We start from the raw sequence: 16,482 nt of genomic DNA, 5'->3' as shown, positions 1-16,482 counted from the left end.
TGATCCATGTCACTTTAGTTTTGTCTATTTCACTGTACATAAATTATATTTCAATAAAATGCATTAAAAAAGATTTTACTTATATACAATATTAATGATATTTTTTGATAACTTCCACATTCTGTAGGATCACCTTTCTTTGGCATGGGTACAAATATGGATCTCTTCCAGTCAGTTGCCCAGGTATCTTTCTTCCAAATTTCTTGGCATAGACGAGTAAGTGCTCCAGGGTGGCATTTGTTTGTTGAAATATCTCAATTGGTATTCTGTCAATTCCTGGAGCCTTTTTGTGTGTGTGTGTGCCAATTCCTTCAATGCAGCTTGGATTTCTTCCTTCAGTAACACTGGTTCTTGATCATATGCTACCTCTGAAATAGTTGAACACTGACCAATCCTTCTCAGTACAGTGACTGTATATTTCTCCCATCTTCTTTTGATGCATCCTGCATCATTCAATATTTTGCCCATAAACAAACAAACAAACAAACAAAAAAAAAAAACCAAATTCATTGTCATTGAGTTGATTTTGACCTACAGAGACCCTTCCTTGTGTTTCTGAGGTGGTATCTCTACAGAAGTAGATTGCCTGATCTTTCTTCTGAGGAGTGGCTGGTGGGTTTGAACCTCCAGCCTTCTGGTTAGCAGTTGAATGCCTTAGGCACTATGCCACCAGAACTAGAATCCTTCAATACTGCAACTTGAGGCTTGATTTTTTTTTTTCCCCTCAGTTCTTTCAACTCAATAAATGCTGCGTGTGTTTGCCCGTTTTGGTTTTCTAACTCCAGGTCTTTTCACATTTCTTTATAATACTTTACTCTGTCTTCTCAAGCTGCCCTTCTTTTGTTCAGCTCTTCTATCTCATAATTTTTTCCATTCCCTTAGCTATTCTCCTTCAAGAGCAAGTTTCAGAACTTCTCTTGTCATCCATTTTGGTCTTTTCTTCCTTTCCTGTATTTTTAAGATTACCATTTGCTTTCTTCATTTATGATTTTCTTCATGTCATCCCATAACTCATCTGGTTTTCTGTCACTAGTGTTCAATGCATCAAATCTATCCTTCAGATGGTTTCTAACTTCAGGTGGGATATAATCAAGGTCATGTTTTGGCTCTCATGGACTTGTTTTCATTTTTGTCATCTTCAACTTGAACTTGCATATGAGCATTGATGGTCTGTTCCACAGTCAGCTCCTGGCCTTGTTTTGACTAAAGGTATTGCATTTCTCCATTGCCTCTTTCCACAGATGTAGTTGATCTGATTCCTGCATACTCCATTCCGTGAGGTCCATGTGTATAGCTGCTGTTTATGTTGTTGAAAAACTGTATTTGCAATGAATAAGTCACTGGTCTTGCAAAATTCTATCATGCAATCTCCAGTGTCATTTTTATCACCAGGGCCCTATTTTCCAACTACTGATACTTCTTCTTTGTTTCCAACTTTCACATTCTAATCACCAGTAATAATCAATACATCGTGACTGCATATTTGGTCAATTTCAGACTGCAAAAGTTGGTAAAAATCTTCAATTTCTTCATCTTAGGCTTTAGTGTTTGGTGCATAAATTTGAATAATAGTAGTATTAACTCATCTTCCTTGTAGGCAAAAGGATATTATCTTATCACTGACAGCATTATACTTCAGGATAGATCTTGAAACATTCTTTTCGATGATGAATTGCAATACCATTCCTCTTTAATTTGCCATTCCATTCACAGGAGACCACATGATTTTCTGATTTAAAACAGAGAATATCAGTCCATTTCCTAATACCTAGGATATCAATCTTTATGCATTCCATTTCATTTTTGACAACTTCTAATTCTACTAGATTCATACTTTGTACATTGCATGTTCCAGATATTAATGGATGTTTGCAGTTGTTTCTTCCCATTTTGAGTCATGCCCCATCAGCAAATGAAGGTCCCAAAAGCTTTACTCCATCCACATCATTAAGGTCGATTCTACTTTGAGGAGGTAGATCTTCCCCAGTTGTATTTTGAGTGACTTCCCACCTGAGGGGCTCATTTTCCAGAACAATATTAGACAATGTTTCAGGGCTATTGATAAAGTTTTTCAGTAACATATCAGACAGCACTTCATTGCTATTCATAAGGTTTTCACTGGCCAGTTTGTTCAGAAGTGGATGGCCCTGTCCTTCTTCCCAGTCTGTTCTAGTCTGGAAGCTCCATGGAAACCAGTCCACCATGGGTGAGCCTGCTGGTATTTGAAATACCGGTGGCATAGCCTCCAGCATCATAGCAACACACAAGCCACCACAGTAGGACAAACTGACAGATGAGTAGTGCCTATTATAAAGATTACAGCTGAGAAAACCTTATGGGGCAGTTCTAATCTGTCAAATGTGTCTCTATGAAAGTTGATGAAAATCGACTTGATGGCACCCAACAACACAAGTTATTTATCCTCTTAGTCAGTTTCTCTACTTGTAGAAATAGAGGCAAAAGGGTGACCTTTTACCTGAAGGGCTGTTGTAGGAATTAATGGAAATAATGCAAGTTCAACATGATGCCAACAGCTTTGTTGTTGTTGTTGTTGTTATTTGCTGTTGAGTCAGCCCCGACTCATAGCGACCCCTCCTTGAGTTTCCGAGGCAGTATCACTACGGAAGTAGGATTGTCCAACCTTCCTTCTGAGGAGTGGCCGTTGGGTTTGAACCCCCAGCCTTCTGGTTAGCGGTCAAGTGCCTTAGGCACTATGCTACCAGAGCTCCTGCCAACAGCTTTATGAATATGCAATAGAGGTGAACTCCTCCTTTCCATTCATGGAAAATAAAAAGAGCTTTAGATTAGCATAGAGTCCTTGGGTGGTACAAATGGTTAATGCACTTGGCTACCAATGGTAAGGTTGGTGGTTTGAGTTCACCAGGAGCATCTTGGAAGAAAGTTCTGGTAGTCTACTTCCAAAAAATAAGCCACTGAAAACTCCATGCAGTACGGTTCTTCTGTGATACACACGATGTAGCCATGAATCAGAATCAACTTGACAGCAATAACTGGTTTAAAATTAATATTGCTTGATGTGCTAGAATCAAGCAAGGAGGCACCTCACTCCCAAACTATGGGACCCTGAGAGCTGAGATGGCCGGAAATGAGTTCTCTTACAGGCTGCCTCCCACCTCCCTTCCTCCCTCTGTCCTGCTCTGGGTTTCCAAATTAAAGACTTAGAGACACAAAAAAGTGATAAACACAAGCAAGTTTTTCCCCATGTAAACAAAAAACAAATAAAAACATAGACAACTCCAGTTCTCCCTAAACCATCCCACACCTTTAGCCTATGAAGATAGAGGCCAGGAAGCTCAGGATGTCAGGGTGATCTTCCCTGAGCACAAAGGACCATGTACAGGGGAGGGGCAGTATAGTTAGCCTTATTTGTAGAATGTTATCCACAAGGAGGGAGCTCTGGTAGCATAGTGGCTAAGGCACTTGACTGCTAACCAGAAGGCTGGCGGTTCAAACCCACCAGCCACTCCTCAGAAGGAAGATGGGGCAATCTACTTCCATAGTGATACTGCCTCGGAAACCCAAGGAGGGGTCGCTATGAGTTGGGTCCGACTCAACGGCACATAACAACAACAACAACAACAACATCCATAAGGAAAGTCATATAACTGGGAAGTCCACGCTCACTGCCTAGTTCAACCTGAAGGAAGTCACATATTCACAAGTCTGGACTGAAAATAATGAGATAGTGCCTTTAAAAAATACTTTTCCTCAGAATTCTGTAGAACTTTTTATGAGCCACTGAAGGTCACAAAGGGTATAAATAGCACATCACCTGCAAACCCAGTTATTTAATTGGGTTTGGGGACTTTTTGCCCAGAGTTTTCATATGAGAAAGCACAGTAACATGAAGATAGCAACAGGTTAGGAATCGGAGGAATTGAATTCCAGTTTCATGGCTGCTACTTACTAGTTGTGTGACCCTGAATAAGTCACTTAATATCACTTGCTTACCCCCACCTCTAACTTGAAGGAGATAGAACAGAATAGAAGACCATCTTCCAGCGTCACTGGGAAAGCTTGCCAAAAACTGCAGATCCCAGGCCTACTCCTGCCTTCACTGAATCAGTCTTGGGGGCAGGGCCTGGATTGTTAACAAAGGCCTGTAATTCTTAAACTCACTGTAGTTAAGAACCCCTGGATAAAATAATACAGAGTCCCTGGGTGGTGCGAATGGGTAATGTGCTCAGCTATTAGTTTGAGTCCACCCAGAGGTTCCTCAGGAGAAAGGCCGATGGTCTACTTCCAAAAACACCGACAACGAAAAATCTGTGGAGCACAGTTTTACTCTGAAACCCACGGGGTCACTATGAGTTGGAATTGACTTGATGGCTACTGGTACGGTGTATCTGAGATGACACCCTCGTATCTAAATGTTTTTGCTCTAGTGAAAGTGGTAATTCATCTGTAAATTGGTTCATAATCTATGCAGATACTCAACTCTTCTCTCCCCTTTGCTTTCCTTACCCAACAAGGTTTCCCCATTTTCTTTTCACTCATAGAAGGTTGGGCAATCTACTTCCATAGTGATACTGCCTCAGAAACCCAAGGAGGGGTCGTTATGAGTCAGGTCCAACTCCATGGCACGTAACAACAACAGCATAGCTAACAAATGAAGGCTAACCTGCAACCCTTTGTCCATTATGCCACCAGGGCTTCTTGTGGTGGCACTTGAATGTTTTAAAATTCAAAATGAGCAAGGAGAGAAGAATTATCACCATAATTTCATTCTCAAATGAGTCAAATAAATTTCAGTGTCCTTGACTCTTGGCTCAAAGCCTTGCCTAAGAGATCTCCAAGCTGTCTTCTGCATTATTTACCAACTGACATCAGGGTCTTCAGCTTGGTTTGCAATACTTGTGTTCCTTCTACTTTCTGCAACAGCTGAGATTTCTCTAGAAATGTCTCATCTAGGTATTTGGCTTGGTTTACTTAGCAAGCTAGAGCTGGGAGGGTCATTACATGAGGGAATTTGGTACCAGACAAACAGTGTGTAAAAATAGAACTAGTCAGGGCTGGAGGAGAATGAGGAAGGTGATAAAATACTGGTGAAATGAGTGGCTCATTAAAGGAGAAACCACTTACCACTTACATGCTTTGTGAGTGGACAAGTCCCCTGATGGCCAGAGATTATGATCTTCAAAGAGAGAAATGTACTAAATTTTTCATAAAAACAACTATATTAAATTTAAAGTATTTTTCTTTATTTACAGATATGTCCTCCCTAATTTCTGGTGTTAAAGTGTTTTCCCTTTAGAAATTATAGTGACAACTAATTTTACAAGTCGATAAACAATGAAACTTAAAACCCCTGCGGTGGTTCTCCCACCCTTGTTTGACTTTTATTTTTACTTGGAATTTTTATTGGTAAGATCTGCACTGACAGATCTGAATAGATTCTCCCCTTTAGCAAAGGTACACAGTCTATCACAGCAAAAACATTTGAAAAAGAGACTCCTATTGGAAGTGTGGTGGCAATTGGACCAATGTATTTTTAATTGGCAATTTTCAATGGAATCTCTTCAAGGGAAAGTTCTCTCTACTTGAGCCCATTCCAGAAACAGTGAATTTTTTTTTTTTTTTTGGTACCTCTACTTTTTTCAAAGGGAAGCCCACAGAGTTTGTTTGTTTGTGGGTGATGGGGAAGATATCAATATTCTTGTCTCACATGTAGAGACAGGAGCAGGAAGGGTCCACTTGGAGTTTGTGCTTTCCTTTCTCAGATGGAGCCTGTCTTCATGGGCTATGAATCCTAGCTCACTGTATTCATTTGCTGATACTGTGTACTTTTGGGTAACATTTCCTCCGATTTTAATACATTTGCCTGGTGACCTGAAAAAAACCACCCAATTAAAGTCACCATTCCGGGTTCCCCCTTTGCCCATTTTTCCTATCTGCTCGATACCTGTTACAGCACTTCAGATGGAAGAGTGTGGGCAGGGGCTTAGATTTCACACTCGAGTAGCTCTGAAAAGGGAGGGAACATTTATACCCAATGCAATGTACTTGGCTAGGATTCTGTGTTCCTTTTGCTATTTCTGCAGATATTTATACTTAAAAAGAAACTTCTCCCACTCCTGCAGTACAGCCAAACTTCTCTGGCTGGATCCAGCCACAAAAAACACTTCTTGCCTGAAAACAGCAAACAAGCTGGGGTAGCAAACAAGAGAACAAACACAATGACTGGGAATCGTTGTACAAAGGGAAAGAGATTCATTTTTGAATCATGGCAACTAAGCTTAAATACCTCTTTGGAGGAATCTGGAAGTAGAGTATGGAGACATAAAACTGTAATTTACATTAGGAAAAAATCGTCATATCCAATGGCCTTGTATTAGGCTGACAGTCTGCCCCAAATCTACCCTTTAGCTTATCAGAGAGAAAAAAAAATTATCACATTATTATTATTAGTCAGTCTTCCACTAAGCCTTTCCAACCACAAGGAAGAGAGCTTAAGAGTTACGGAAGATAGCAAAAAGACCTCTTACCCTACCCCTCAGCCAGAGTCCCCACTGCTGCCTGTTCTCTGGGAGCAGCTGCAGAATCCCTGCCTCACTCTTTTTGGGTCTGTGTTTAGACTTTGCCGTGCTTACACAAAGGAATTCCAATTAGGATTTCAAGGGAAGTCTTGCTTCCACTCTCCCATAGCTCCCAGCAGGCTGACTCTGCAAAAAACTGTGTTCCTATAGTCAGTATTATTATAGTATTGCTGTGTAAGTATGTGCTTGTAATTGTCAAGGTTTGATGTTAACTGTTAAGAAGAAAATTATCAGTCTTCTTAAAGAATTATCAAACTGCAAAAGTAAATTCCTATGGGGAAGAGTGATTCTAAGTAGACAGTAGGACTGGTCTCAAAGTTTCTCTCTTTCAAATTCAATTTTTGAATGTGTAAATGCCAAGCACTATCCTAGCCTCTGAGAGTACACAGGTAAGATTCAGTCACAGCCCTCAGGGGCTCATAAAAGAGAGTTTATGAGTATAAACATAGTGATAAGTGCTAGGTACAACTGTGGGCCAAAGGGAATGTGGAATGATTACATTTGGACATCCGGGGTAATGATAGGGTGTCAGGATATTTTTTCAGTGGTGGTGCTTGCTGTTTTTTTGTTGTGAGCTATCAAGTCAATTCAAACTCATAGTGACCTTACAGGACAGAGTAGAACTGCCCCACAGGGTTTTTTGGGCTGTAATCTTTACAGGAGCAGATCACCAGATCTTTTCTCCGATGGAATCACTGATGGATTTCAACTGCTGACCTTTCAGTTAGCAGCTGAGCACTTAACCACTGTGCCACCAGGGCTTTTTATAGTGGTGCTTGAATGTTTTAAAATTCAAAATGGGCAAAGAGAGAATTATTATCACCAGAAAGGAAACCAAAACACTTCCAAGATGCACAACAATCTGGGATTTTGAGAAAAGCCTAAGGATTTAAATGAGGACCAGGAGTTTGACTATTTATTATTGGTCCTGTCAACACTTTGCCAGGTACTTTGTCTCCTTCTGCAAATGCTTTGTCACCTCAGGGTGCCTTTTCAGTAGAGATGAAAATATTATTATAAAGTCCATTATAAATAAATATCTTATATGAAAAAAAAAAATAACTTCTTTCCAATTTGTTGAAAAAGAAGTCATAATATTTATTTCCTACCACTCTTCTTTCCGTTTGTCATATGGTGGTGGCTTAATTGTTGCTGTGAAGCTGGAAGCTATGTTACTGGTATTTCAAATACCAGCAGGGTCATCCATGGTGGAAAGGTTTCAGTGAAGGTTCTAGACTGAGACTGTGAAGAAGAATGTGGTGATCTACTTCTGAAAAAAAATGGCCAGTGAAAACCTTATGGAAAGGAGTGGAACTTTGTCTGGTATGGTGCTGGAAGACGAGCCCCTCAGGCTAGAAGGCATTCAAAATATGCCTGGGGAAAAGCTGCCTCCTCAAAGTAGAATTGACCTTAATGATGTCGATGGCATAAAGGTTTTAGGATCTTCCTTTGTTGATGTGGCCTTACTCAAAATGAGAATAAGCAGTTGTAAACATCCATTAATAACTGGAATGTGGATGGTATGAAGTATGAATCAAGAAAAACTAGAAGTAATCAACAATGAAATGGTATGCTCAAAGATTGATATCCTAGGCATTAGTGAGCTGAAATGAACTGGTATTGGCCATTTTCAATCAGACAATCATATGGTCTACTATTCCAGGAATGACAAATTGAAGAGGAATAGTATTGCATTCATCATCAAAAAGAACATTTCAAGATCTATCCTGAAGTATTGCTGTCAGTGATAGGATACTATCCACACAACCACAAGAAAGACCAGTTAATACAACTACTCTTCAAAATTACTAACCATGAATGCCAATGATTAAGAAATTGAAAATTTTATTGACTTCTATACTCTGAAATTGATCAAATATGCAATCAAAATGCACTGATAATGTCTAGTGATTGGAATGTGAAATTTGGAAAGAAAGAAGGATCAGTAGTCAGAAAATATCACCTTGGTGATAGAAATGATATAGGAGACTGCATGATAAAATTTTTCAAGGCCAATGACTTAATCATTGTAAATATCTTTTTTCAACAACATAAATGGTGACTCTATACATGGTCCTCACTGGATGGAATATATAGGACTCAAATCGATTACATCTGTGGAAAGAGACAATGGAAAAGCTCACTATCATCAGTCAGAACAAGGCCAAAGGCCACCTGCAGACAGACTATCAGTTGCTCACATGCAAGTTCAAGTTGAAGCTGAAGAAAATTTTTTAAAGTCCATAAGAGCCAAGGATTCACTTAAGTATGTCCCATCAAAATTTAGAGACATCTCAAGAATAGATTTGATGCATTGAACACTAAGGACTGAAGACCAGACAAGTTGTGGGATGACATCAAGGACATCACATGTGAAGAAAGCAAAAAGTCATTAAAAGGAGAGAAAGAAAAGACCAAAAAGGAATGTTAGAAGAGACTATGAAACTGGCTACTGAATGTAGAATAGGTAAGGTGAAATGAAGAAATGAAGGAATAAAAGGGCAGAACTGAAGATTTTGAAGGGCAGCTTGAGAAGACAAAGTAAAGTATTAGAATGAAACGTGCAAAGATCTGGAGTTAGAAAACCCAAAGGGAAAACCATGTTTGGCATTTCTCAAGCTGAAAGAACTGAAGAAAAAAATTCAAGCCTCGAGTTGTAATATTGAAGGATTTTATGGGCAAAATACCAAATAACACAGGAAGCATCAGAAGAAGATGGAAGGAATATACAGTCACTATACCAAAAAGAATTGGTCAACGTTCAACCATTTCAAGAGGTAACATAGGTAACATATGATCAAGAACTGATGGTATTGACAGTAGAAGTCCAAGCTACACTAAAGGCATTGGTGAAAAACAAGCCACCAGGAACTGAAAGAATACTTACTGAGATGTTTCAACAAATGGATGTAATACTGGAAGCGCTTACTTATCGATGCTAAGAAATTTGGAAGACAGTTACTTGGCCAACCAACTGGAAGAGATGCAGATTTGTGCCCATTCCAAAGATATTTGATCCAATGGAATGTGGGAATTATCATACAATATCATTAATATCACACAAAAGTAAAATTTTGCAAGAAAATTCTAAAGGAGCTAAGCAGTACATTGACAAGGAAATGCCAGAAATTCAAACTAGATTCAGAAGAGGACGTGGAACAAGGGATACCATTAATGATGTCAGATGGATCTTGGCTGAAAGTAAATATACCAGAAAGATTTTTTACCTGTATTTTATTGACTATCCAAAGATGCTGAACTATGGACCATAACAAATCATGATAAAATTGGGAAGAATGGGAATTCTAGGACACTTAATTGTGCTAACATGGAACCTGGACAAAGACCAAGAGGCAGTCGTTCATCAGAACAAGGGGATATTGTGTGGTTTAAAATCAAGAAAGGTATGTGTCAGGGCTGTACCCTTTCACCATACTTATTTTATCTGTATGCTGAGCAAATAATCCAAGAGACTGAATTGTATGAAGAAAAACATGGCATCAGGATTGGAGGAAGACTCATTAACAACCTGAGATATGCAGATGACACAAGCTTGCTTGTTGAAACTGAAGAGGACTTGAAGTACTCACTGATGAAGATCAAAGACTATAGCCTTCAGTATGGATTATACCTCAACATAAAGAAAACAAAAATCCTCACAACTGGATTAGTAAGCAACATCATGATAAATGAAGAAAATATTGAAGTTGTCAAGGATTTCATTTTATTTGGACCACAATCAACACCCATGGAAGCAGCAGCCAAGAAATAAATGATGTATTGTATTGGGAAAATCTGCTTCCAAAAAATGCCTTTAAAATATTAAAAAGCAAAGATGTCACCTTGAGGACAAAGGTGAACCTGACCCAAGCCATGTGTTCTGGTTACCTTGTGCTGCTCTGACAAGAATATACTACAAATGGGATGGCCTTAACAAATAGGAGTTTATTCTCTTACAGTTTGGAGGCTAGAAGTCCAAGTTCAAAGTGCCAGGCTCCAGGGGCTGGGTGAAAGCCCCTCAACCTTGGGATCCAGCTCTGCCTCCTGCTCCTGGTCCACTGGAACTAGAGGCATTTCTTCACTCAGACAGCTACTGACTGCTGAGGCTGACAAGTCCAAGGTTGACAAGTAAAAAGGCACAGTCCCGATGTTACCAAACCACATGGCAGGTCTTTAATTTAAGTCCATTTTAAGTCCCAGGGTTAGCAGAGCATGGCAGGCTGCTGAACAATGACATGGCTACCTGCAGGATCCAAGCGTGCCATAAGCTGGAGACCATACCCAAAGCTGCTGCTTATATAGGGGAAGCAGACCACATACCCAAAGCAGCTATTCAGCTGCTCCAATAGGTTCCACCATGGCGTTAATTACCAGTCTCACCATGGGGAATAACTACATCCAGCTGCCCAGCCATTCAACCAGGCCCAGCCAAGTTGACACACAGACTTAACCAGCACACCATGATATTTTTAATTGCCTCATATGCATGTGAAAGCGGGACCATGAATAAGAAAGACCAAAGAAGAATTGGTACATTTGAATTATGGTGTTTATGAAGAGCACTGAATATACCATGGACTGACAGAAGAAGGAACAAATGTATCTTAGAGGAAGTACAGCCAGAATGCTCCTTAGAACCAAGGATGGCAAGACTTCGTCTCATGTACTTTGGATATGTTATCAGGATGGACCAGTCTGTGGAGAAGAACATGATGCTTGGAAGAGGGTCAGTGAAAAAGAGTAAGACCCTCAACAAAATGGAATGGCACAGTGGCTGCAACAACGGGCTCAAACATAGCAATGATGGTGAGGATGACACAGAAAACTAGGCAGTGTTTTATTTTGTTGAACACAGGGTCATTTTGAGAATTGACTAGACAGTACCTAATAACAGCAACAATAAAAACAGCGGTATTTATTTCATAAAGGGGATGTGAGGCTTGGTCAGGATTAACTTACTCCATTACCCCTTCTTGGGCAGTTAAAAATTTATATATTTTCCTATGTGGAAAGGACAGACACTGTGAGGATTTGATGAGAAACAGTATGAATGATTTACCAAGTATTTTTCATCATTTTTTAAGGTATAACCACCTTTACTTCATCTTTTCCAGTTCATTACAATGTGCCTGGCTACTGTGAGATCTTCCCAAATGAAGGCTTCTGCCTCATTACTCTGCACAGAACGTTCCTTTGCTGACAGGCCCTCCCTCTGCTCCTGAGTGGAAAGTCAGCAGTCTTGGGGATGTGCGCCTGCCCTACCAAGGCGAGCACGAGTTGCCTCTGGCTATCCAGAATTATCATCTACAGTTCTTCTGGCATTACCATCCCATCATACTGCCTCCTGGCTTAATAATCTCCTTGAGCACTTATTAGTATTAATAATAGCACCTACTATGAGCCAGGCATTGTACTGGCTGCCCTGTAGGCTTGGTTTCATTAACCCTCACATCTACATGAGATAGATGTTATGATCTCCAAGGCATTGCAATTATCTTATGATTTTGGCAGCAGAAACAGGTACTATTTATTGAGCACTTTCTGCAATTGTACCAGGCACTGTACTTGACACTTTATTATTTCATTTACCCTTACAAAAACCATATAAAGTAGTTATTATTAGTTTCATTTTACTGACGAGGAAATTGAGGCAGAAAGATTTTTAATAATGTGCAAATCATTTAGCTGAGATTCAAATGCAAGTTGGTCAGATTTCAGAGCACATGATTTACTTCCCTGATCATGGGGTGGCAGCCAGTCTTCTTATCTCCACATCTAAGGTCCTTCACAATCTATCTCAGCCCATTTCTCCAGTCTCCTCTTCTGCTACATTACACCCCATCTACTCTGAGCTATTCTCTTCAACACACAATTCAATTTGAATACTGGGTGCCTTTACACATAATTTTCTCTAAAGATAGAATGGCTTCCCTCTGCTCTTCTCTGCCCAAGACTGCTATTGATCCTTCAAGGTTGAGTTCAAACATGACATCCTCTGTGAGCTTCTCTTAGAGATGGAAGCAGTTATGACCACCTTGTGGTCCACTCTACACTTACTTCACTCATGACACTTACAGCATGTGTTATTTACATGCTCATCTATTTTCCCAAGTAGATTGTGAACATGTACAGGGTATCAACTATCTCCTATTCATCTTTTGAATCTCTAACACCTTACACATTTGACTGCTAACCAGAAGGCTGGCAGTTCAAACCCACCAGCCACTCCTCGGAAGGAAGATGAGGCAATCTACTTCTGTAGTGATACAGCCTTGGAAACCCAAGGAGGGGTCACTATGAGTCAGGTCCGACTCGACGGCACATAACAACAACAACAACAACAACAACACCTTACTCAGTAATCAGTAGAGAATAAAAGGAGCCCCAGTGGGTCAATGGTTAAGTACTTGACTGCTAACTGAAAGATCAGCAGTTCTAACCCACCAGTGGCTCTCAGGAGAAAGACCTAGTGATCTCCTTCCATAAAGATTACAGGTCAGGAAACCCTATGGGGCAGTTCTCCTCTGTCCTATAGGGTGACTAGGAGTCCGAATGGACTCAATGGCACACGACGACAACAAAAGCAGAGAACAAGTGATTATACAAATATTTTTAAATGAATGAGGGCACACACCTCTGCTCTTGTTAAAAAGCAAAACTCAACCTGTGTCTTCTGAACATGTGACATGCCCTCCTGTGTTTCTTCTTTTGCTGCTCACCTTCCAACCCGAACATCCTCCCTTTCCTTTCTGACTAATCTCATTTTATGCACTATTTAAGACAGAGGTTCTGACCTTGGCTGCACATTTGGGAAGCTTTACAAATAAAATATAATAAACACTGATGTCTGGCCACACCTGCAGAGATTCTGATAAGTCTGGGGAGGTTGGCAGTTCAAATATGCCAGCTGCTCTGCAGGAGAAAGATGAGGCACTCTACTTCCATAAAGATTTACAGCCTCAGAAACCCTATGGGGGTAGTTCTACTCTGGCCTATAGGATCGCTATGATTCAGAATTAATTCGATGGCAGTGGTGGCTTTGGGGCAGGGTCCTGGCATTGGTATACTGTAAATGCTCCTGGGTAAAGTGCACTCTGTTTAGAGAATCTGATTTAAGGTGATATTCAATTCCACCTTTAAAGACTTAATGTTTCTCTGATTATTTTATCTACCTCTGGATTCAGAGAAGTTACTGCTTTAACCACTTTTTAGATAGTAAATCAAAAGCTGCCATGTGGCAGTACCTCATATTTGTTGTTTAATGCCTACATTACACTTTGATTATTCACGAGTATATGTATCTCTCCCATATTAGACCAGAAGAGCCTTGAGGGAAGAACTCTCTTCTATTTCTTTGTATCCCCATGACATGACATGAGCCAAAACATATTTCTGATGATTAAACAAACAACGAATTGAGACTATTTTAATTCTACTCCAAGGACATGTCTTTGGTGAGGATAAGTATGTTGCAAAAAACAGTGGGGCAGGACAGAAGCAGAGTAGGAAAAGAGTAAATAGAAGAAAAGTCAAATGGAAAAAAAGCTAAATTAGTCCAAAAGAAAATGTTTCCCAGCTCCTTAAGAGGATTTTTGTAAACACTGATGCAGAATAAACAAGAGAATTAATTTGGCTTGTGCCCTGATGAGATTTCGTTCTTGGTTATATAATTTCACAAAGTTTCCAAGGTGTAAAGAAAATAATCAGCCAGTGAGGGCTCTTGCCCCACCCGAACTGTGTACAGTTCAGCTCCTGGGCTAATCAGCTCACAGATCCGCTCAGCTTGACCTGACCCCCTTCCAGCCCTATGATGTCGAACTAAGCCCCATGTTCAAGAGCCCGGTGGAGAGCTCAATGTCATAGGAACAGGATAAAACATAATCCTCATTCCATAACCTTCATCTCTCGGTGTAGTGGTCTCTGTTTCATATTTTAAAAAGGAAACTGGCTATTCCTGGTATCTATTCCAAGTTGCTGGTGTTCTCAAGGTCCACCTACCCTAAAATGACCTAGGGATGTTCTCCTACTTAGTGTTACAAAGTACAATTTGGTACAGTTACCTTAAAGGCTAGCTTTAAAGCATTGCTTGGTGCCCATATCCCAGAAGAGATTTATCTTCATATGACCTTCTATACTTTGCCACAAAGTAAGACTATAGGAAAGGAACAATTAATCATTAAGCATACCCTCTGCTAAGGCAAGATAAGCCCATCAGACAGACACATTTTCTATAGCAAACTTGCACCTACTTATTAAACCACAAAGTTAACAACTAGCCACTCACACATGCACATTCCTATAGGTTAAATGTAAGTTACTTTGCCTGGGTTGGCCATTTTAACACTGGTCAAATTTTATTTTAATTTCTAATTATTGTTTGAAAACATGATTCAAGGCATTTAATGCTGCACCTGATTGATTAGTAATGATAGTAGCAAAATGTCCTCTGTAAATTAAGATAACACTGCTGACCCATCTAATAGGATGTGAGTTGATAGACTGTCACTCATCCATCCAAACTCATGACCAGTGGCCTGCATTTGACCTTATGAGCCAAGAGCTTTGTTGTTGTTGTTGTTATGTGCCGTCGAGTTGGTCCCGACTCACAGCGACCCCTCCTTGGGTTTCCGAGGCAGTATCACTACGGAAGTAGGATTGCCCAACCTTCCTTCCAAGCTAAGAGCTACCAAAACCTTCCAGTTAGCAAAGAAGACACAAAATTATAGTATTTCTCCTATCATCAACTTTCTGTTGAAAATAAATCAAATGGAAATAGCTGATTAATTAACAGAAAAATGTAGCTTTGAATTCTTGATTTACTAGTGAATTCTAACTAGAATTAGTTAAACTAGAATTCTCAGGAGCTCTGGTAGCATAGTGGCTAAGGCACTTGACTGCTAACCAGAAGGCTGGCGGTTCAAACCCACCAGCCACTCCTCGGAAGGAAGGTTGGGCAATCCTACTTCCGTAGTGATACTGCCTCGGAAACCCAATGAGGGGTCGCTATGAGTCAGGGCTGACTCGACGGCACATAACAACAACAACAACAGGATTCTTGAATCCATGATACCATACATAATAGACTGTACATAATCACAAAATCACTATGTTAAGATAAGAATGCCATCTAAAATCTAAAGCAGAGATGAACCACAGATTTTCAAGAACTATGCTTAAGAATCCATGAAAAAAAAATGAATCAACACTGATCCACAAAGAATTGTGCTTCCCTAAAAAAGAGTTTAGTTAGTAGTGCTTGACAATCCATAATAATATTCCTGACGGCTGCAAACAGGATTTCTTTAACACTATTAATTACCTAGGGTACAGACCCAAGGTCATTAGGGTCTCCAGGAATATTTTTGGATGAGTTCCACCAAAAAGAGAAGGATTCAGAGTCCAGGACACTTGAATCATCAGGGGAGAGGTATCACGGAGGTAATGAGCACGCCAAGGCCTGAAAATTCAAGAATGTTTCTCTAAATGAAAACAAGCAGCTCCATCTTCTCAGAACATGGCTGACTCAATCACCAAGCTGGAATGTTATTTACACAGTCCTAAGCAAACCAAAAAGAATCCTCTGGTCTGTAATCAAGGGCTCTTGCAAAGTTACCTCTGGAACAGGCAAAGGTTCATGTTTGGTGTTGATGATTCCTGGCTCCTTGGAAAACAGCCAATTTACCTAATGCCAGTAAAGAGCAACAACTCCCCCACCCAGTTACCTCCTCCACCCAGGACCACCAGCACAATATTTCATGCCTCTCTGATTAATAACTTGATTTGTTATATATTTAGCAAAATGAGCAAATCTTAGTTTTGAATTCTGCCCTATCCAACAAATCAGAATAATAATCCTCTCTTCTTCCCCTTCTACTTGCAGGAGGGGGATAGAATGAATGTAGTCCACAAAGCAGGATAGAGTTCA

The 16,482-nt window shown here is 40.1% G+C and overlaps 1 protein-coding gene across 1 annotated transcript in view; it reads right to left on the bottom strand.

The window, feature by feature from the left end:
* The window catches only part of RAD51B (RAD51 paralog B), an 874,995-nt gene that overhangs the window by 98,743 nt on the left and 759,770 nt on the right, over nt 1-16,482 (bottom strand). The gene's annotated exons all lie outside the window — the stretch shown is intronic.

Source organism: Orycteropus afer, unplaced genomic scaffold, assembly GCF_000298275.1.
Source record: "Orycteropus afer afer isolate SDZICR_OR568_19922 unplaced genomic scaffold, OryAfe1.0 scaffold00088, whole genome shotgun sequence".
Lineage (NCBI taxonomy): Eukaryota > Metazoa > Chordata > Mammalia > Tubulidentata > Orycteropodidae > Orycteropus > Orycteropus afer.
This window is presented reverse-complemented; position numbering and strand designations above follow the sequence as displayed.